We start from the raw sequence: 22,031 nt of genomic DNA on the forward strand, positions 1-22,031 counted from the left end.
TCGGTTAATGAATCTTGACTAATTATGGAATTAAGCAGAATACAAGAAATAGTGTGACTTATTCCATACGAAAATCAGAAACATGGATTTAGTGGCGTCGTCTTAGAGTGCCTCGGCATAGTTTTAAACTCTGGCTAAAGTTAGCTGGGACACCCTGAATATTCATTAGAGGTATGAGCAGGCCTATGCTGTCTCAAGCGTACGTTAAATCGCGGCGCACACAGATCTTCCCTTTGCTTGAACTTCGGTCGTCGTGAGACTGCATTTTAACGTATGGAGATAAACGAAAGGAAGACACATTTATGTTCGGTTGGAATATAACGATCACGGGATACTGATATGTAAATATCCGTTGCCGAAATTCAGATAGCCGGTTTCGCCGACCTCTTGCATTCCTCCGCATTATAGCCGAGTCACGTACTTGCTCTTCAAATGATCTCGCCATACTTCCCGAGGAAATCGCTACCAGAAGCGGTTCTACCACGCTCTAAACTTCCACTGCTCCCTTGGCACATGGCGTCTGCTACTTACAAAGAATTACACGTATTGACTTAAGCAAGTTCTTTAGCAAGCTATGTATCTGCTCACAGTCCTGCCTGTCGTCATTCATCTTTGGAGATGCAGCCCATGGTGCAGTTTTGCTCATTGCGGCGGATGCTAGCGAAGGCCATTCAACCTCTGAAGCAGCTGCATGCAACGCTGGCCCACTTTGCGCTTCCCTTGGAGGTGACGCACTTGAGTCGGGCGTAGCAACTTCATGCTGCACTAGCAGTGACTCAAGGGGTGGTACAAAGTCTTGGTAGGTAGTTGATCCATCATTATTAAGGACACTGCGGTTGCGCAGGCGTCTGCATTTTGTACAGCGTCTGTGACGGCGGATGGATGAAGAGGCCCCTCTGTGGGTCGAATCCTTCCGTTCCGTCATCTACAGGACGCGCTTTTCTTCCTTTATATTCGGACAATCTTTCGATGTCGTTTCATGCACCCCGGAACGGTTTCGGCACTTAAAAGTAGCAGCAGCGTCGCAGTTGGCAATTTTGTGAGGTCCGCTGCAATGTTGACAAGGGGGGGTGCACACAAATTATAGTACGGTGAACCATCTCCGAGCAGCCGCTCACCAGAAAATTGATGATCAGAAAGATGGGAAAGATCATGCTGCGCAAATGCAGTGGCACATAAAATTTTACGCATTGCTTTCACCTAATTTAGTGCTTTCATCGGCGCATTCATGTAACACACAAGAACAGTGCAATGTAAAAGGAATTTCATACAGGCTGCAAAACTTTGCACCAAGAGAAAATAATTTTTTTTAAATGCACGATAGTGAGGTTGCACTTAAGTTCGTAGCTTATCGGCGGACTGCGAGTAGAGTCTTTGAAAGAAAATAATAGCGTTTAGTTATTTCCTAAGCTGACTTGAGCAAGAAACCTTGCTGAAGACCGCAATCAGCGCCTTTCTTTTTCCCCTGACCATGAAACAGTGAATGCAAAAATATTTTTTTCCTTTCTTTCTGAAATACCCAAGAGACCACAAGGACTGACTGATGGGCTGTTTGGTTCAGCGCTGTTCTTTCTGTGACCAAAGAGACGCTCAAGTGCATGTTAATAGATTGCTCATAAGAAGCGACTAAGAAGCACGAAAGTCCCCTGATTGTTATTTACTGCATTCATTTCACATATCGCATGTTTTCCTTCATGGCGCTCCCTCAGAGTACGCAGGATATCCACCTTTCATTTCATTTCATTTCCTTGCTATTGTTATGTTGTCATCAAAACAGCTAAGAGAAAACACTGTAAAAACCAAGCGAGTTAACAACAAAACCGTGGCGAAGAGATAAGTGGACTTGCTTTTCGAAATGTCGTGGTCTCCAATACTGTTCCACCGATTCTCACAGATCAGAGAAGAGCAAAGCTGCCCATGAGCTTTTAGCTCTTAATCGAAAAGTTTCCAGCAATGCTGGGGGGCCATCTTCAGGCGCTCCTTCCCAGAGGGCGCTGATTACGCCGTCAGAAGTAGCAGATCTTTTTGTCTCCAGAATAACACTCCCAGCAAGGATTCAATTTTTTGCGAATCATACTTTTGCTCTTTTTGAAGCGGAAGAACAGGAGTACTTTGTTTCCATGTTGCTTGCTCTTCAAAGGCATAAAGCTATTCAAGAGGTCTTCAAGCCCTTTTCTTTCCGGAGTGGGAACAACGCAACAGGAAGAAAGCGCCTAAAATATTTCATAAATTAATGCTTGTAAAGGAACTTGATCACAGAAATGCTCCTCTAGCAAATAGCTTTTTCTTGTTCAGACTCATGGAAAGGACATACCGTCCCTTTTCATTATCAAGAAGTTCCGTGCTTGCAGTTCCAGCCCAGATGAAACTCATCAAAAGAAATAGCGTCTTTATTTTGAAGACCACTTCACTATTGAAGACTCGGTTCTGGCGCTATTTCGGTTTGAAAGATAACTTGCTTGTTATATTATTGTGAGTACTTGCTTTATCGTGTGCCATGGTGAATTGATTTCCTCTATGAAGACATGCAGTGGCAACGATGACACTCCAGAAGCTCCAGAATTTTCTTAACTATCTTAAATGATTTGATGTTCGTTCTGGACATTTTTAAGGGGACCCGATTGTCCTTGGCAATTCGTTTCGTAGAATAAACTTTTCATGGGATCCGGCGTTTTGTACGTCTCTTCCGGCATTTCCATTTCTTCGAGAGTATAATTTGTGCGACATGAGTGATAGAACACGGAAAATTTGTTCTTGACCGAGGATGTGCATTCTGCTCATTTCTTGATGCATTACAACATGGCTGAATACGCTTTTCTTTTTCTGAGGAAACGCACAGCCCCACACACCTACCAGCTCCTAAAAAATTTAGCTGCACATTGATCGTATAATTCACTGTGTCCTTATTTTTTCAAATTCATTTTTAAACTCCTACACTAGTAGAGCTACATCAGTGGAGATGAATTATGTGATCAGGCGCTCCTGATTTGCAAGATCTGCCAAAGCAATCCACTGATTTTTTTATAAACGAATTAGATTAATTAATTTTCTATCAAACAACTTAAAGGCACATGTTCATAGTGGTTAACATCTTTCTTTTTTTTTTTGCCCTTCCGTGTCACCGGTAGCGTCACCCGAAAAAGGTTAACCTCTACCAAGTCGCCCTCCTTACTATTTTTCTAATAGCGGAAAGTTTAGGGAAACCGTCATAAAGGTTTTTAGCTCCATGTTTCTACATTTCCAAATGGGCACGTACACCGAATTACCTGGCGTCAAGTTACTCGTTCAGTTTACCCGATTACGCGCGCGCCACCGCGAAACGTGGCTCTCTGCCCAACTCCTGTGTGACGTAATCGCGTGACGTAAGACGAAGCTGTCGTATAGCATTTCCCTGTTGCCGCGGTTTAATTTCAATTGGCGCTGTGCACAACTCTCTATTGGGACTTCTCGTAGTCCCTGAGAGCGCTGGGTCGAGACGGACTTTCTATCGCGCCCTATGGCCATGCTTCTTTATACGCCCCCCTAACACGTCACAGGGGGGGGGGGGGGGGGGGGTTGCACTGCAAGCCTCGCTTAGCGCGCGTTTGAGAGTGCCCCGTTAAGCAAATTGAATGAAAGATTCGACGCCATTGATTTTGGCCTACATGGCCGCTTTGAAGTATACGAACACGAAACCAGGCTTTTATGAAGTCCATGCAACTTTCCAAAATAAACACGTGCGGTAAAGTTCCTAACGATGAGGTTAATGAGTGCCCTGAACTTATTAAGGCGAAATCCTTAGGTGGCTCATGGGTCGAACAATCCGATGTCCGGTGTTATGGCACCAAACTCCATAGGGGGTCGAGCTCTCCGGCTTTGGCGGGAGCCGAATCCGCGATCTGCTGTGTTAATTAAGGCAAAAGTAATTAAGACTCACGATCGAAGCGTCCACATTTGGTAGGAGTCATACCCGCGACCTTCGGTGTAGTGAATTAGGCCATCAATTTCTTTATAAGAAAGCGTGAAGCCGAAGCGAAGAAGCGTCAGCATGACTTGGGGAGTTAATTAGGGCAAAGTAAACTAAGGCGCAGTTAATTAAGATATATTTAGTTATCGCACTCGAACCTACGCACTTGGCGATATGGCCAAACCGGCCATATCGAGGCGTACATGTCATGTGTCCCCGTTGTCGTGGAAAACACGGGGAAGGCAGGAAATGGAAATTCAAGATGATAAGCAAAACGAGCACAAGGCTGGAGTGAGTGAGTGAGACACCTTTATTTGGCTCACAATTGACGCGAGCAAACTCAACGTCACCTGGCTAGGCCCACTCGGGGACCATCACGTGAAACCTGACGGCCCTCTCGCGAGCCCTCTGGCCGGCCAGGATTTGAGAGGTCTAGTCCTGGGCCCTAATGATGGTCATCATTTCCTCTTGGGTGAAAGGGGGACCGGCAGAGGCGTAGCCCCACAGGACATGCTCGAAGTCCGCATATCCACCACACAGGGGGAAGACCGGGCTGCCAACGTTTTGACAGGTGAGCTTATCTACTTCAAGGCGACATATGCTTTCCTCGAAACAGTATATACGTGGGGTTCTTCTAAAGGGGAGAGGGCGTAAGGCCTGTGGGTGCGGCAATGAGCGAAGGTGTGGAAGCGGCGAGGGTGTCGAATTGAGAATAAAGCAGTGCTGTGCACAAGGCCAGGGACACGGCCGTCTGTCAATGACGTGTCAACGACCCTATGTCAGCCCGCGTGTCAACGGCGTGCATAGCAGCCCTTTATTACCTATTTCGCTGGTGGTTGTGGGCTGTCTTGTCTCTGAAACAGATAATAGAAGGAGCGGCAGAAACCACTGCTAGTGAAAAAAAAAATTGAAAAAAGGAAAAAAAGAAAAGTTACAAGAGAATACTGGAATTGAATAAATAATTAAAAGGGATAAAAAAAAGAAAAAAGACTAAGCAACCAAACTAAATGTTCTTGCCTATAGCTTGAAATTTAGCATAGCGAATGGATTCTAAAGCTCCCTTTGAAATGTTTATGCCTATTGGTTGCGATGTCTTGAACTTATGGATAAGGTATGATTCTCTGTATTTTCTGTCTCGTTCAGAACGGAAATTTGACTGCAAATTGTAGAGTTTAAGTTCTTTACATTTATGACCTGTTTGGTCGAAATGCTCGGCAAGGCTTTGGGAAACATTTTAGCTGTGTCCGCGCGATGTCCATTTATTCTGACGTTCATTGATTTTCCCGTTTCACCGATATATTGTATCTTACAGAAGGAACATTCAAGCATATAAATCACATCCGAACTTGTAATAGTGAAGCTAGATTTGTCTTCGTGTGTATAACTGTTTGCGGTGCTCTTAATTCCAATGTCACTTTGAAAGTGCCTGCAGGTTTGCACTTAGGGCGACAACTTGCTTTATTACCGGGGAATGACGTTGGCTGACATTTGCGTGCACTAACATCTCTTTAAAGTTCCTGTTGCGGCGATAGGTAACCCTTGGTACATCCGGGAACGCTTTTCTCAGGCGCTCGTTACTAGATAATATTGGTTGGTATTTTCGTAGAATGTTGTTTATGTTTGGCAGTGCATTAGATATATTTTGTTATAAAGGCTGACAGTCTGTCAGATTCTGGTGTAGGCTGTTTCTTCGCTAATTCCCATTGTCTCTCCAATCTTGACGCGACATCATAAGCTCTATGGAGAGAAATTTGTGGATAGTTTCTTTCTGCTAGCGTTGTTTTAAGGTCATTTAGGTGGTGGATATAATCGTGGTCTTCGCTGCAGATTCTTCTTATGCGTTTCGCTTGTCGGACAAAAACTCCTTGCTTGCAGTGTTGCAGTGTCCCGGGTTATGACTGTTGTAGTCTAAATATTGCTGGCTATCCGTAGGCTTCCGGCATAGGCTTCCCGTTGTCGTGGCTACATGAACGCGTTGCAGGGGACACACGCTTAATTTGTAAGAAGTGCGTGGTTTAAGCCAAGTGAGGTAACTATTCTCAGCGTTCGCAGGAGCCGGCGCACCACGCTTCTCGTCTCGGAGGCCACGCACGGACTTCTCTTGGAAGTGCCACTAGATGGCGCAGCGTGTCCAGAAAGGCGCGCTAGAGAGGAGCGTGGTTGCCGTATGGCGCTTTTCTCAGCGTTCGCACGCGCGCCACGTATTTCGCATGCCATGCGCAGGCTTCGCGGCGGTGGATCTAGATGGCCCCGATTGTCTTTGGGGTACCGGGAAAGAGGAGTCCCGCCGCAGTACACGAACGCTTTGGCTTGTTTTCGGTTTCCTGGTGAAATCAGGAACATCTTCTTGCGCCTTCCGGTGTCGACCTTAGTTTGGCGGTTGCAGCTTAACCACATCCTGAAATAAAACGCGACCCTTACATTGCATTTACATCGCATCGTGCATTGCTTTTCTTTAAATAAGAGCATCGGGCAAAATTCAAGTCCCCACAGTAATGTTTTTTTTTTTTTTATTTAGTCTAACCACATAGCACATGCCTATTTATTTGTTTATCGTGTAATGAAGAAGAAGAGCACAAGAACAAGGCCAGCCAGATCGTCTGTTCCATGCCTGCAGTGCATCCAGTGGGCCAGCCGTATCGCCAGTGCTTAGGACGAGTGTGAGCCGTTCGGTCAACCAGCTGTTCCTGCTCTGCGTCACCTGCCTTGTCGGTTACGAACAGACGCTACCATCTGAACTGTTCAGTACACCCCACTACAAATGGTGGAAGGTGCGGGGTATTCAAGAACATCTACACCCTGGAACTCCGGTGTCGGACTCTGCCTCCCGTCATGCCTGACTCTCCCCTGCCGACGTCGCCGCCATCCTCCGTTGCCTGCTCTGGCGCTGTCCCGCAAGGCCATCCAGCGGTTTTCAGCCGTACGGATGAACAGTACGTCAATGACTGGTTGTCCAGCTACGAACGGGTGAGCTTGCACAACCGATGGGATGATACCGCCAAGTTAAATGCCGTCATCTTCTACCTTGCGGGAGTGGCTCACCTGTGGTTTAAAAATCACGAAGCCTACTTTCAGTCCTGGTCCGCGTTCAAGACCGCTTTCGCTGCAGTTTTCGGTCGCCCGCCGTCCACAAGTTGCGCGCCGAGCAGCGGTTACGAGAGCGAGCGCAACAACCCGATGAAACATTCACCTGTTATATCGAAGACGTTCTCGACCTATACAAACGTGTGGATGCTTCTATGCACGAAAATGACAAATTGAAACACATTTTGAAGGGCATCGCCGATGACATTTTCCAAGTGTTGATTGCCAAGAGTCCGCGCACCGTATCAGAGTTCATAAACGTGTACCAAAGCTACGACGAGTTGAGGAGGCAGCGCGAGTTGACCAGGCGCCCCTCACTGGCTGACGAGGCCCTCTCTTCCATGACAGCCTTCTCTGATCGCTCCCGCTTGCTCACACAAATCCAAGCTTTCGTAGGGGAGTAAGTTGCACGTCAGCTTTCTCTACTACCCTTCGCTGAGCTACCCCAATAGGTAGCCGCTGCCGCAACAGCCTCCTACACAGCTCGCCCCTACGCTCTGGCGGGTTATTGAAGACTAAGTTGCTGAGGCTCTACCAATACAGCATCAGCAGTACCCTGTCGCCGCGCCACTTACGCATCCGTCGCCGCGCAGCCTCCTCGTCAACCACTCGTTGCTCTACATCCTCGGCCGCTACCACCCATTCATTATCTCGTTCATCCACCTGCTCCTGCCTTTGCTAATCCTTGGCGCACGCAAGACAACCGGCCCATATGTTAGGCCTGCGGTATTCCCGGCCATGTGGCATGACTCTGCCGCCGCCGCCGCATGCTGCACTCTGATGGGTTTGTGCTGTCACCTCCCTACGCCGACGTGCAGCCTTTCTACGACACTTATTTTAGTCGGCAGTCGAACAGGCCACCAGCCGAGGGCCTGGTCCTTAACGTCGTTCACCTTCCCCGTGTCGCGGCTCGTTGTCGCCCATGCGTCGGCGCCCTTCACCCACGCAAGAGGAAAACTCAGCGCCGCAGTTCAGGAGGCAGGAACTGCGTCGCCATCGATCTGTACAAGTCCTCCATTGTCACCTTCGAACGTTGTCGACCTTACTGTTGACGGCGTCCCTACCATTGCGCTAATTGATTCTGGAGCAGCCGCGTCTGTCCTAAGCGAACTCCTCACTCGCGCTTTACGAAAAGTTACGACGCCACTTTCTGGGTTTTGTCTTCGCACAGCAAGCGCCCAGCCAGTTCAGCCTTCAGCAGCATGCACAGCTAGCGTTGTTATTCAGGGCGTTCTCTATATTGTGGAGTTTGTGGTTCTGCAGTCCTCTTCTCTCGACGTGATACTTGGTGGGGACTTTCTTTCGCGAAATAACACCGTCATCAATTGTGCACATGCTGAAGTCGAGTGATCGCCTCTGTGTGACGCGCCCCTCGTCGGCGCCACATCTCTTCCCGCTAAGCAAGTTCTTCGGGAAGACATCGCCAAACCACCGTACTCGTCTGCCGTTGTTCCCGTCTTCTGTGGCGCTGTCTCTGAAGGCGCATGCTCTTCACTCCTTCGGAACTCTTCATAACCCGCAAAGATGTTCCCCTCCCTTTCGCCACGCTTGACATTTCAGCCGGTTTCAGCGCCATCGTTGTCTGCAATCCGCTTCCTACAGCCCTGACGGCTCTTTGCGGCGAAGCACTTGGCCATGTTCAGCCCCTTGATGACATGTTTATAACCGACGTGCCGGATGCTTTTTATGCAGAGCTCACTGACTTCTGTGCACTTTCCACTTCTGCTCCGCCATCACCTGACTTATTCACACCTTTCATTGCCGATGACCTTACTTCCGAGCAGCGCTCCCAGCTTATTCACCTACTTGCCCAGTTCCGCTCTTCTTTTGATGTCGCTCAGCCTACTCTGGGTGGCACGTCAACCGTCAGTCACCACATCGACACTGGCTCCAACGCGCCATTGCGGCAGCGCCCGTACTGCGTCTCCGCCAAGGAGTGTCAGGTGATCAGTAAGCACATGGACGACATGCTTCGGCGCGGCGTCATTCGACCTTCCAATAGCCCGTGGGCATCACCGGTGGTTCTGGTCACAAAAAAGATGGTTCCATTCGGTTCTGCGTCGATTATCGACGTCTTAATATGATAACGCGAAAAGACGTCTACCCTCTACCGCGCATTAACGACGCTCTGGACAGCTTGCAAAACGCTGAATTCTTCTCTTCGTTGGATTTACGCTCGGGCCACTGGCAGGTCCCGATGCCAGCAGTTGATCACCCTAAATCTCCATCATTACTCCAGATGGTTTATACCAATTTAATGTGATGCCATTTGGCCTATGCAATGCGCCTTCTACGTTTGAACGAATGATGGACAATATCTTGCGCGGCCTAAAATGGAGCACGTGTTTGTGCTATCTTGGCGACGTCGTTGTGTTCGCCCCTGATTTTAGCACGCATCTTCTTCGCCTTAGGCAAGTGTTGACGTCCTTGACCAACGCAGGCCTGCAACTGAACCTGAAAAAGTGCCAGTTCGCAGCGCGCAAGCTCATGATTCTAGGTCACGTTGTATCACAAGACGGAATTTGCCCCGACCCATCAAAACTTCTCACTGTGGCAGAGTTTCCAAAACCTAAGACACTCAAAGAACTCCGCGCCTTCATCGGCCTCTGACGCAGATGCGTTGTTCGCAATTTTGCCTCTATTATATCACCTCTGAAAGCTCTTAAGTGGCGCCAACGCCCTATCCTCCTGGTCTCCTGCATGCGACACCGCGTTCCTGACCTTAAGCCGTCTCCTGACGTCTCCGCCTATACCGCGACACTACGACCCCATCGCCAACTGAAGTGCATACCGATGCCAGTGGTATTGGCCTTGGCGCTGTCCTTGCGCAGCGCAAGCCTGGCTATTCCGAGTACGTCGTTGCTTACGCCAGTCGTGCGCTGACCAAAGCTGAACGCAATTACAGCGTCACAGAAAAAGAATGCCTGGCCATCGTTTGGGCACTCGGGAAGTTTCGCCCTTATTTATACGGCAGGCCTTTCAATGTGGTTACTGACCATCACGCCCTTTGTTGGTTATCCTCTTTATAAGACCCGTGTGGACGCCTTGCCCGCTGGGCTCTGCGCATTCAAAATTACGACATACACCTCATATACCGCTCAGGTCGCAAGCACAGTGACGCTGAAGCTCTGCCCCACTCACCGCTACCAGCCGACACGGCTTCCCTCTCCACCATTAAGGCGGTATCCTCGGTCGACAACGAAATATTCGCATCAGAACAGCGCAAGGACCCTTGGGTGGCCTCTCTTTTGGATCTCCTTTCTGGCTCGCCTGCATCTCCCATCTCCCGCTCCCTGCGTCGCCAGGCTGTCTATTTTGCTGTCTGGGATAACCTCTTGTATTGACGCAACTACCAGCCCGATGGTCACAAGTGACTCCTGGTTATCCCTGGGATTTTGCGTTCTGACATGTGCGCGTCTTTCCATGCTGACCCACCATGTGCACACGCAGGCGTTTTGAAAACGTATGAGCGCCTGCGGCAACGTTACTACTGGCGAGGAATGTTTGCTTTTGTCCAAAAGTTCGTCCGCTCGTGCCCGCAATGCCAACGCCGCAAATCTCCGCCTCATCCGGCCCACGGTTTATTACAGCCGCTTCCATGCCCTGCTCGTGCCTTGTACCGAGTGGGAATTGACCTGTAAGGGCCGCTACCACTAACACCCGCTGAAAATGATGGATTATTGTCGCAGTTGATCACCTTACACACTATGCTGAAACCGTGGCTCTAGCTGCAGCGACCGCCAGTGACGTTGCATCCTTTCTGCTCTATCGTTTCATTCTTCGTCATGGCCCACCTCGATATACTGCTGAGAACTGCTGAGCTGCCGTGTACTTCTGTCGCAGGTGGTTGAAGCTCTGCTTGCTCAATGCCGCATAGTTCACCGGACCACCACGGTGTACCATCCTCAAACTAACGGGCTTACGGAGTGTTTCCATCGCACCCTTGGTGATATGCTCGCCATGTACATTTCATCGGAGCATTCAAACTGATATATCATCCTCCCATTTGCCACGTCAGCATATAGTACGGCTACACAAAGTACTACATGATTTTCTCTATACTTTCTTCTCTACGGTCGCGATCCTACCCATACCATCGATATGGTTTTGCCTTATACACCAGACACGTCAGAGTGTGCTCTCGTTTCAGCCGTCGCCCGATACGCCGAGGAATGCCGTCAATTAGCCCGAAAGTACACCTCCGCCGACCAACAACGACAAAAAGCCAATCGTGATGGCGACGTTACGAATCCGAACTTCGCTCCCGGCACACTTGTCTCGTTGCCCGTGCCTTCTACCACGCCTGGACGTTCGACAAAACTTCTCTCGCAGTATGATGGACCACACCGCATCGTCGAACGCACCTCTCCGGTCAACTATGTCATAGAGCCGCTTACATCGACATCCGACAAGCGCCGCCGTGGACGGGATGTTCACGTTCGCCGCCTGAAACAATTCTATGACCCGCTCGTCTCCACGTCGTAAATCGCTAGCATGGCTCCGCTTTTGCACCGAGGGTAATTGTAATGAAGAAGAAGAGCACGAGAACAAGGCCAGCCAGATCGTCTGTTCCATGCCTGCAATGCATCCAGTGGGCCAGCCGGATCGCCAGTGCTTAGGACGAGTGTGAGCCGTTCGGTCAACCCGCTGTTCCTGCTCTGCCTCACCTGCCTTCTCGGTTACGAACAGACGCTACCATCTGAACTGTTCAGTACACCCCACTACAATTTATTTATCTATTTATTCCATACACCCTCCAACACAAGAACATTGGATCCTTAAAAAAGATTCACCAAAACAGATTGATCTTCAAATTTTTTTAGAAACGCTTATGTTTACTAACAATTAGAACGTGTTTCTGAGGCACTTCCTTTAAGTCTCAAATAGGGACATACTAAGAGCTGCGAATGTCGTCACATTACAGCTGTCTCGGCCGCACTGAATTCACTATATCGTTCGGTTGAATCAGTGTCCCACTTCCGCAGATCAGTCGCGGAAATGGGCGTTGCAAAAACATAAATGGTGCCGTATATATTCCCATCTCGCACTGCCACGATGAAATCCTAGCTTCCAATCTTCCACTTTCGCAAAAGAAAAACAAGAAATGCCGTCATATTTTTATGCGATGGCGTTCCCTCCGATAAAGCACAGCCGATGCCCGCAATGGCTCGACAGTGTCGCAATGACACGAAGCCGAGAAGCAGCCCGGGAAAGTAACGCGCAAAGGCGGCGGTCATATCGTTTGCTTCGTTTTTCTGTTCCTGGTACTTGGCTGTCACTGAAGCATACTTTTTGGCCACAAATCAAGCGGAGGAAATGCGTCCCGCGTATATTTCGAAGTGTAGGCGGGAGCCCCTATTATTACGCACCGCTATCCAATTTCCGCTTCCCTTTCCCTTTCTTCTTTTCTTTTTTTTTACTTGCGCGGTATTTGTGGTTCTGTCTATTGTGCGATAGACACAACCACGTTGCGTAAACTGAATGCTGCCCTGCGATGCGTGAAAACTGTTCTCTTTTGCAAGCGAGACAGCGGGTCACTTTTCTTTTTCCTGTTCCTTTATTTTCATCATTTACAACACAGCTATAAAGGACTGGACAACCTACAGAACGTCAAAACATACACCGAGATGATGATGACATAATAAATATGACTAGAAAGAGGAAGCTGGACAGTAAGTGAATCAACCAAAGGGCGCATTGTGAATTGTGCAATTGATGCAAGCGGTAACAACGGAGCACACATTCCGTGAGGCAAATAACATTGCCGGTTTCGCAATCACAGTAAGTCTGTTCACGAGGCGGCGCGTAGACTATGCGATGCTTAGACTTGATACGCTTCGTCGGGAACCGTGAGGTGAAGCCATCATTCGCCTGTGACATTAAACGGAAAGCTAGAGATGGTGGCTGAGAGGGGAAACATCTAAAGAAGTTTGGTAATTTTTTTCCCAAAGCTTGCTAAGTACATTGAATTTTTATGGCACTAAAATAGCCCCTCACGAGGTTTAGACAATGCAAACAGAGGAGCGCGGTACGTAGATCACGTGGTATCAATAGTGTCTGCAGAGTATCAACCGGCGCGACAACAGCCAAAATTTCAAACAGAAGCCCGTGTACCCTTCCTTTGGAGAGGGCCCCGAGCCAGAGAGTGAAAGTCAGATGCAGAAATGCGTCTACGCAGGTTCAATAGCGTAAACTTGAGAGAGGGACAGAGGGGACACGACAACACAAGTGCAAGCTTTCAACAAATGTTTATCTGAAGCAGTAGAATACCTGCACACACATGCACGAATGACAGACAGTGCGCATGATCAAAACTCTATTTAAAATCAGCGAGACAAAACGCAAGTTTCTTTCCTAAATAACCCGACAGATGGTGTCCTGGCACGTCGCCTGCCCGGTCTGTCTATCATCTCGGCCGCAATCAATTATTGCTCCTTACTAGCTTTTCTGAAATTCGTGACTATCGCATCAGCTTGCTGAAAATGTGCGCACATTGCCGTTGTGTTCTTTGAGACGGTAATTTCAGACGGTATATTAAAGATAATAATTATGGGGCATTACGTGCCGAAGCCACGATGTGATTATGAGGCACGCCGTAGGGGTGGCTGCGAAATAATTTCGACCACCTGGGGTCCCGTAACGTGCACCTAAATCTAAATACCCGGCTGTTTTCGCATTTTGACTACATCGAATTACGGCCGCCGTGGCCGACATTCGATCCCGCGACCTCGCGCTTAGCAGCCCAACACCATAGCTACTAAGCGGCTGCGGTGGGTTGATGTACTATTTGCCGCAGCTTAACGAGATTCTGCACATGGCATAATCAACACAGCCATAAACTTTGATTTATGCTTCTTTGCGCAACCTACCAGATTTTCTTTTTTAGGTATGCTTCGTTTGCAGAGGCTGATCAGCTTGTTAAAGCACTGAACACTGCAGTTACCTCTGCGCAACCCGCAATCCTTTTGAGATAGTGAGAAACTTTCGGATTATAAGGCACCACAGCAATCTGACGTGTTTTATCTGTGCGCTCGCTGGTGCGGGCGTTTAGTTTATGAAGCAAACTTTCTGCCACGGCGACCTGTAGACTAATTGGATAAACAGCTTTCGACAAGCGAGCTGTCTGGTTCCGGAGCGTCTGATCAATCAAATGGGCTCAAGACCCGCAATCGCAAAAGAATTGCGGGTCACGCAGAGGCAACTGTTGTGTTCAGTGCTCCTAACAAGCTTATCAGCCTCTACAAAAGTAGCATACCTAAAAACAAAATACATGGAGAAACTCCTTTGGGAGTTGTCTAAGTATCGTGCCACTTGCTCATATCCATGTCCCCCGGTGTCATTATCAATGTTATCAAACTTGCCCCGACCAGTATGGAGCTAATCAACCCCTAGTAGTCGTTATCAATCTTATTGGACTAGATCCGACCCTTATTAACCCTTATCAGTTGTTATCAAGCGTATCGAGCTCGATCCGATCCTTATTAACAATTATCTGTTCTTATCAACCTGGTTGGATATGACCTGATCTTTATCAGCTCTTATCGGTCCTTATCAACCTTATCGGACTATACCCAACCCTTATCAATCGTTATCAGTAGTTATTAACATTATCATAATTGATCGGACCATTCTAAGGCCTTATTGCTCTATAGCACCTTGTCCATCCGTGTCGAACCATTATCAACGATAAAGAGACCCATATCCCTCATCACTCCTTATTATCAGGTGAATGTCTGCTTATCCGTCGGTGTTGCGTTACATGAAGCGTATGAGCCCTCATAGATTGGAGGCATTTCGGTCGGTGAAGGAACGCCCCAAGGCAAGGCGCAACCCGCCACCACCGAAATGCAATGGCGATGTGGCGCGTTTGGCATTTAACTTTTGCAAACTCTGAATTTTCCTGTTGTCTACAATGCAGCAAGCCGGCTCTACATGCCGTTCTAGAGATTACATTTATCCCACCATCACCAAAGCATACAGACCCACCCTGGTTGCTCAGTGGCTATGGTGTTGGGCTGCTGAGCACGAGGTCGCGGGATCGAATCCCGGCCGCGGCGGCCGCATTTCGATGGGGGCGAGATGCGAAAACACTCGTGTACTTAGATTTAGGTGCAGGTTAAAGAACCCCAGGTAGTCAAAATTTCCGGAGTCCTCCACTACGGCGTGCCTCATAATCAGAAAGTGGTTTTGGCACGTTAAACCCCATAATTTATAAAGCATACAACAAAGGCTGCATAGAAACTGTTTTGTACAGTATTTTCTTCGTCTTACGTGACGGACAGGTTTCCCCATTGAGTATTCATAGAAACACTTACGTATGTGAAAGGAAATCTGGAAGGTTGCTCAAAGAAGCATGAATCTAAGTTTGTTGACTGTGTCGATTATGCCGTATACAGAAACATGTTAGGCTGCAGCAAATACTACATCCGGCAGTTCGCTATCTAAATAACCGTTTTAGAGAACACAATGGTAATGTGAGCAACTCGAAGGACGGTCTTCTTGCCACGTGCAGCAGCACGTGCTCTTTTCAGCCACACTTGCGGGAAGCTGATGTGATATATATATATATATATATATATATATATATATATATATATATATATATATATATATATATATATATAGTCAAGAATAAAGAAAAGCTTCTTATAGGAATAATTGATTGAGGTCGAGGCGATAGACAGACTGGGCACAGCATGTGTCAGCACACCATCTGTCTGGTTATCTCGAAAAGAGCTTGCGTTTCTTCGTGCCGGTTTTAAATAGTTTTGTGATCGTGCTCAATCATTGTGATTCACGCAAGCGTATAGGTATGTGCCGCTTTCAAATAAACATTTGTTGAACGCTTGCGCTCCTGTTATCTTGCCTCTTCTGTCTCTGTCTCAGGTTTGCGCAATTGCTCCGACGTTATGTACCAACAAACCCAAGCTGATCTTGTGTCCCCACGTAATACGCACTGTCTTTGTTGTCACCGATTATGACACGTGTCCTTAAATCATCCAGGGTAGAACGCCTATTACCGCTACTGGAAGTGTGCTGTGCAGCAAGAACAGGAAAATAAACCACCAAAAAGATAAAAAAAAGAGGAAAAAAGGGGTGCTGCGACCGGAACGTGACGCGGTCGCTCGGACATGGCATGGGAGAAGGCAGGGAAGAAATATCGCTTCCACACGCTAGTCGAGGCAGAGAGAGTGCCCACGTTGGCAGTGAAGCTAGCCTCCTGGGAGCATGGCAGTGCGACATTTCAATTTCTCCTCTCACGCCTAACAATGAAGTTATTTAAAAAATTGTTGCGCCAAGATGCTTACGATGTCCTACAACTTCGAGTAGGTAACCAAAGTTTGCAATACGGATTCGCGAAGGCCCTTTAACCCTATTACTGCCAGGAGGATACAGGTCATTGCCGCCATGCACGCCAAAATGTTAACATCTCTTCAAAACCACGGAGCGCTATGTTTTTCTGTATAAAGTATCATCAAACTGAAGTAGCATGCTACTCTCTCAAGCGTTTCTTTATATACAAAAGTGTATCTCATCATTTCTTGGTTTCAATCCTTTTTTTTCTAATTTTCACACGTGTTGCATTGTACAGCCGCTATCACGTCAACCCATCGAAATTAAAGTTGCATGAACTACGTAAAAAGTGTGCATCTAGCGCCGGCTCCCTACATGGCGCATCTCTCATTTTTCGTCGCGTCATCCCAGGATGGGAATGCCCTTCACTTTGATGTCGTGTCGCTGCAGTATCAGCGGCATCAGATACAACCATCGAGCAAATGTACAACCTTTTCTGTTTCTGTAATAATAATTTAAAATATTTTTATTGAGGCCTTCGAGTCATTCATGAAGGAATAGGTGAATAAAGAAAGAAAGAGGGGAGGAAAATATCACCGCCAAAGCTTTCCGTACACATTGTTAACAAGAGAGGCTAGAACATGCGGCAGCAGTGTTTATCTCTGAGTTTGTCCCGACGGTTCAGTAAACGACAGCTTAGTGGGGTGCCGGATCCTCGGTACGCAGTTGCTGCTTGCGCTCGGCTGCGTGGGCCTGTTCTTGCGCCCGGGCTGCAGCATCGGCACGGCGTAAATGAGCTCCTTCCTGGTTCTGCTCGCGGCATTTCTGATCAAAAGCGGCCTGCTCCTCAGGACTACGTATGACGAGTGGCCTACCCATTACGGAACCGTAGAGAAACTGCTGTGCGCACGCTCGGCTGTGACCGAGAGCGACGTCACTACTGGCGCAGCCAATCGCGCGCCTCTATGTCGCTTTTTTTTTTCACGCATGCGCTTGGGACTGCGCCGGAGGAGTTTTCGGCGTACAGGCGACAGGCGGATGGACAAATCGGCTAGCCATATATAGCTTCGCTGTAGTAATCGCATACAGATTTCGTACCCTAGTCATCGCCTGCCAGCACGAGTCTTGTAGCCACAGGTATGTCTCTATCTTCCGCTCATGCATCCGCCCAATTTTCCATCAATTCTTAAGGGGCCTCTGAAACGGTTAAGACAAATGTTGCAGACGCGTAAGGTACAGCTACAGTAAAACATTCGCGCCACAATTCCAACGAGGCGTCTCATATTAGAAGAAGTAAGCACGATTAGGAGTTACCCTCTTCTGTAGCTGTTCTTTTCGACCTCAACTCGTTCTCCGAGTGATCGGCGCTAAGCTCTGTCTTTGCTAACTCTGCCTCATGATGTGAGGTCGTGTCGTCTACTTTCGGTAGTCTGCTAGCCAGCGAGCGTGGTTGCTCCAACCTTTACGCTAGCCGCCTGGCCGTCGATCCCCCGCGAGAGCTATTCAAGCGGCGTGCCTTGTAAGCATTCTGTTGCAGCGCTGAACGTGTCCACTATTCTGATCAGGCGAGCTGGGCGTTTTGACGGATGGGCGGAGGCATAAACTAATACGCCTCCCTACTACTATCACTGTGCTGAAGGAGCTTCATCATAAACGTGAACGTACTGAGTGACTGAATGACTGAGTTGGTGGCAAAGAGCTTAACCAGCCAAACACAAGGCTAATAGTGCGGAAGCCCAGTGTAAAGCATTTTAAACATTTAAAAAGACACCGTGCGCACGATTACGCTGCACCCAAAAATTTGCACAAGAAGCAAAGTGGAAAATACTTGGTTACTGCTGTACAAGGTGATCGTTTTAGAGTTTATGGTATTTTTAGAAATCAGTTGTGTCAGAAAGCATAATTCTTGTCCTTGAGCTTAGTTATTATAAAAGGTCGGCATTACTAGCAGAAAACATGGAAAGAAATATTCATCTAATTAGCAGAAATTTACTAATCAACTTCTTAATTATTTACTTCACAGAACATATTGCGGTTTACGAATTGTAGCCGCTGATATCGACCTATCCACTTGAAGCACATCTCCAGGATGACACCAGTTTGGAGATATTATTTCGCAATGTGTGGAATGAATACGTGGTTATTCCAGTTACTATTATGCTCCAACGCATAAAAGAGCGTTTTGTTAAAGGAATAAGTGGGACAACAAAGCATTTTTACGCCAAATTTGAAGGCGCATATCTCAAGCTGGCGTCGTTTTGGAAGTTCATTCCAAGTGTACACGCCTCGCAAGCTCACCGGTCACAATTCATAGGTTACAATATGTGCCGTAAGGTAATTAATTCAAAAGATGATTAGTGCATTTTGTTGATTAGTTCAATATGTGTATTGATTTGTCGTGCAAGTAATGTCCGCCTCAATGAATAACCCAGCTCAAGGGCTAGAATTATGCTATACCTGCAACAGGCTACTTTTACAAATTCCATAATACTTTAAATTGATCCCGCTGCATTACATCCGTGTTTATCTGGTTGAGCTCCGGCAGGCCACTCACGTTTGCGCCTCCACCCATCTGGCAAAACGCCCACTCCGCTTGCGTTCACCGAAGTACCTGACAAGCTAAAACTCTATATTGTGATAGTATTCCTCCATCGTGGAGTGACAACGCCACAAATGCGTAGAGCTTGGCGCCGATCGGACACCGACAGCCCGATGCCCTGCAGCCTCTCCGCTACTATGTTGCCTTGCAGCGGAACACGATGTTGCAGCTTCACATACCGCCAATCGTTACATTTCAAACCCACAACGTAGCAAGGACGATCCATGGTGCTGGAGAAAAGGAAGCTCGAGACCGACACAGATCGCGCAGCTCGCGTCCTCACGGAACATGTTGTAACACAAGCACATGATCCTCGCTGTGAGCCGGAAGTGATTTAGTGCAGTGATAAATTGTCATTGTGTATTCTCTTTCTGATACTTTTCAGGGAAACAAATAAACCAATATTCCAACTATTACGAACAACATTTGTTCACTATAAAGTTGGCAAAAATGTCGATGACGCAAGATAGGTAGCCAATGGGATAGCTCGCCCAACTGACGTCAATTGGGCTGACTACGTCAATCTTAAGGAGGCGGCTGAAACCTCAAGGGAAAAGTAACTGCGATTGATAGTGGTGGACGTTTTCGCAACCTTATAATAAATTACGCGCCTTACGCGGAGCGCCTAAATGCGTCCTTTAATGATCAGAAGGACCTACCTAATAACTCAGCACGTTTGTACAATATCGTCAAAATCGTTTCCGCATCTCTAAGTATTTCATTTGACCGACCGACCGACTCACTCACTCACTCACTCACTCACTCACTCACTCACTCACTCACTCACTCACTCACTCACTCACTCACTCACTCACTCACTCACTCACTCACTCACTCACTCACTTACTTTGCTCCCTTACTTCCTAACAATTTATTTTACTTACGCACTGAGTTATTTTACTTGCTTTACGCGTATAATGCTGAATTAAAATACTTTAATTTATACCTGAATTTACTTACCTTACTTGTTTGCTGGCATGCTTTGCTTTATCTTGTATCAAAGCTTTGCTTTGCCTTGCCTCACGTAGCCTTGCTCTGTGTTGCCTCGCTTCGATTTGCTTTGGTTTGGTTTGCGTTGATGCTTGCTTACTTACATTGAAGTTGCTTACTTAGTGGCCTCCCGGCCTTTCACCCGTCGGAATTGATGACCATAACGCTCCTCGGGCACTATACGTTGAGGAATTTCACTGCTAGGGCAGTAGGTGCTGCTTGTTTGTGTATGTCTGCAATGCAAATATTTTGTGACCTCACATGAGACACTTTTCAGACTGTATCACCCGCCTACATTCGCAATCAGTACCTTGCGGTGAATATTTCACGCCCATCTGACACAAGAGCGATCTCGATTAATGTGTGGATGCGATACACTGATCTCAAGGCTTTGTCTTATACTTTATACACTAACCCATTTGAGAAGAACGTCGTGTGATACTAACGCTAAAGTCAACCGGGGCCGCCCGTAGTGAAGCGCGCGGGTCAATTCCTTTTTGGGGCATGTTTGTTTTCACTTATTTATTCAGCCGTCCAGCAGTCATCGGAAGCGTTGTACCCGGAAGTCACGAAACAAAGACATTCCGTCGAACAGAAAAATACAATTATACGTGCCGTATTACAACGACAAGTGCAACGTGTGGTCCCACACCCCGGCTTGACCAGTGCGATGCATTCAACAGCCGTGGTGGCGCGGCTGCTGAGGCTACACAGCGCGGGATCGAATACCGGACGCAGCAACCGCATAGCGACGGATGCGAAATGCGAAAACACCCGTGTCCTGTGCATTGGGCGCATGGTATAAAGAATCCCCAAGTGGTCACAATTTACCAGGAGCCGCCCACTACGGTGTGCCTGGTAATCATATCTTGGTTTTGGCGCGTACGACCTCATAATTACTTAATTAGTGCGGTACCGGAATGGTCAAGCTTAAAGCATATAAACACGTTCTTTCAGCATTTTTTGCTGAAGGCGTTGCATCCACAGGGTTAATTCCATTAAACTCGGAAACACGATACCTTGAAGCAGTCACCGCCTAGCTACGTCTGCATCGGCCAAAGAAGCAAAGGTAATAACGCATCAGCCCTTGCGCTCGTCCTCCCGCTTACCTGTTTTTGTCATGTCCCGGAATAACCCGGCATGTCTTGTCGCGTCACCAAACAGGAGAGTTCGGACGGAGCGCTCCTCTTGTCGAATGTCGTATTCTTATGGGAAAGAAACGCCACGAGAACAAGCAGTGAACGTAAAAGTGCAGCTGCCCATTAACAAGCGCGAGCATTGAAATGAGGTAGTCCCGTAGACGCTCGATGCCAACTGGCATTCTTCAGTGATGGAGTAGAACATCCCGTACCGTTTAACGGCGCACAGAGATGCCATAGTGAATGGCTTTGAATTAATTTCCACCTCCTTGGGGTTCTTTAACGTATTGCACGCAAAGACACTTTCACGGGCGTTAGACAGGAATTAGACAAGGGCGTTACAAATGTGCGCGCTTGATCGTTTGTGATTCTATTTATCAAGCTTTTTTTTTTTTTTCACGCGTTTTCCATCAAGTGCGTTCGTTCTGAGCTGTGATATCGAACACTCATTTTGTTATGCGTAGCGCCGAGTGCTGTCACGTGCAACTTTAGAATGCGGTTGATACGAAATTTTTGTACCCTTGTATTGATCATTTACTCTTGTATTGTTTCATGTATACCCACTCCTGCCCAAGGCCTGGCATTCAGGCCGGCAGTATGTACTCAATAAAAATAAACAAACTCGAGTGCTTGTGCTGCCACAGCTACCGCGCCGTTGCGACGGTTGTCTTCGTAGATATAGCGCAGCACTCTGACGACGCTCCTCCAGAGCAACACTCGGACGGGCATCTTGGTCGACCAATGTGTTCGGCACGTGGCCTCGCCAGACCCCAACTGTCGCGTCATTGCCAAGGCTAAACGCACGAAAACCATAGCGCGAATATCATTTCAGGGCGATCGACAATTGTGCGCAGCTGGTGCCGAGTGACGACGCGTAACGCTTTGGCAAAAGAAAATGGCCGTCTGCAGGCATCACAGCCCATTTACCCGCACCGTGGCGCTTCTATTCTGTAGGTCTGCAAAGTATGCCACCAAAAAC

The sequence above is a fragment of the Dermacentor andersoni genome, chromosome 4 (genome assembly GCF_023375885.2).
Source record: "Dermacentor andersoni chromosome 4, qqDerAnde1_hic_scaffold, whole genome shotgun sequence".
Lineage (NCBI taxonomy): Eukaryota > Metazoa > Arthropoda > Arachnida > Ixodida > Ixodidae > Dermacentor > Dermacentor andersoni.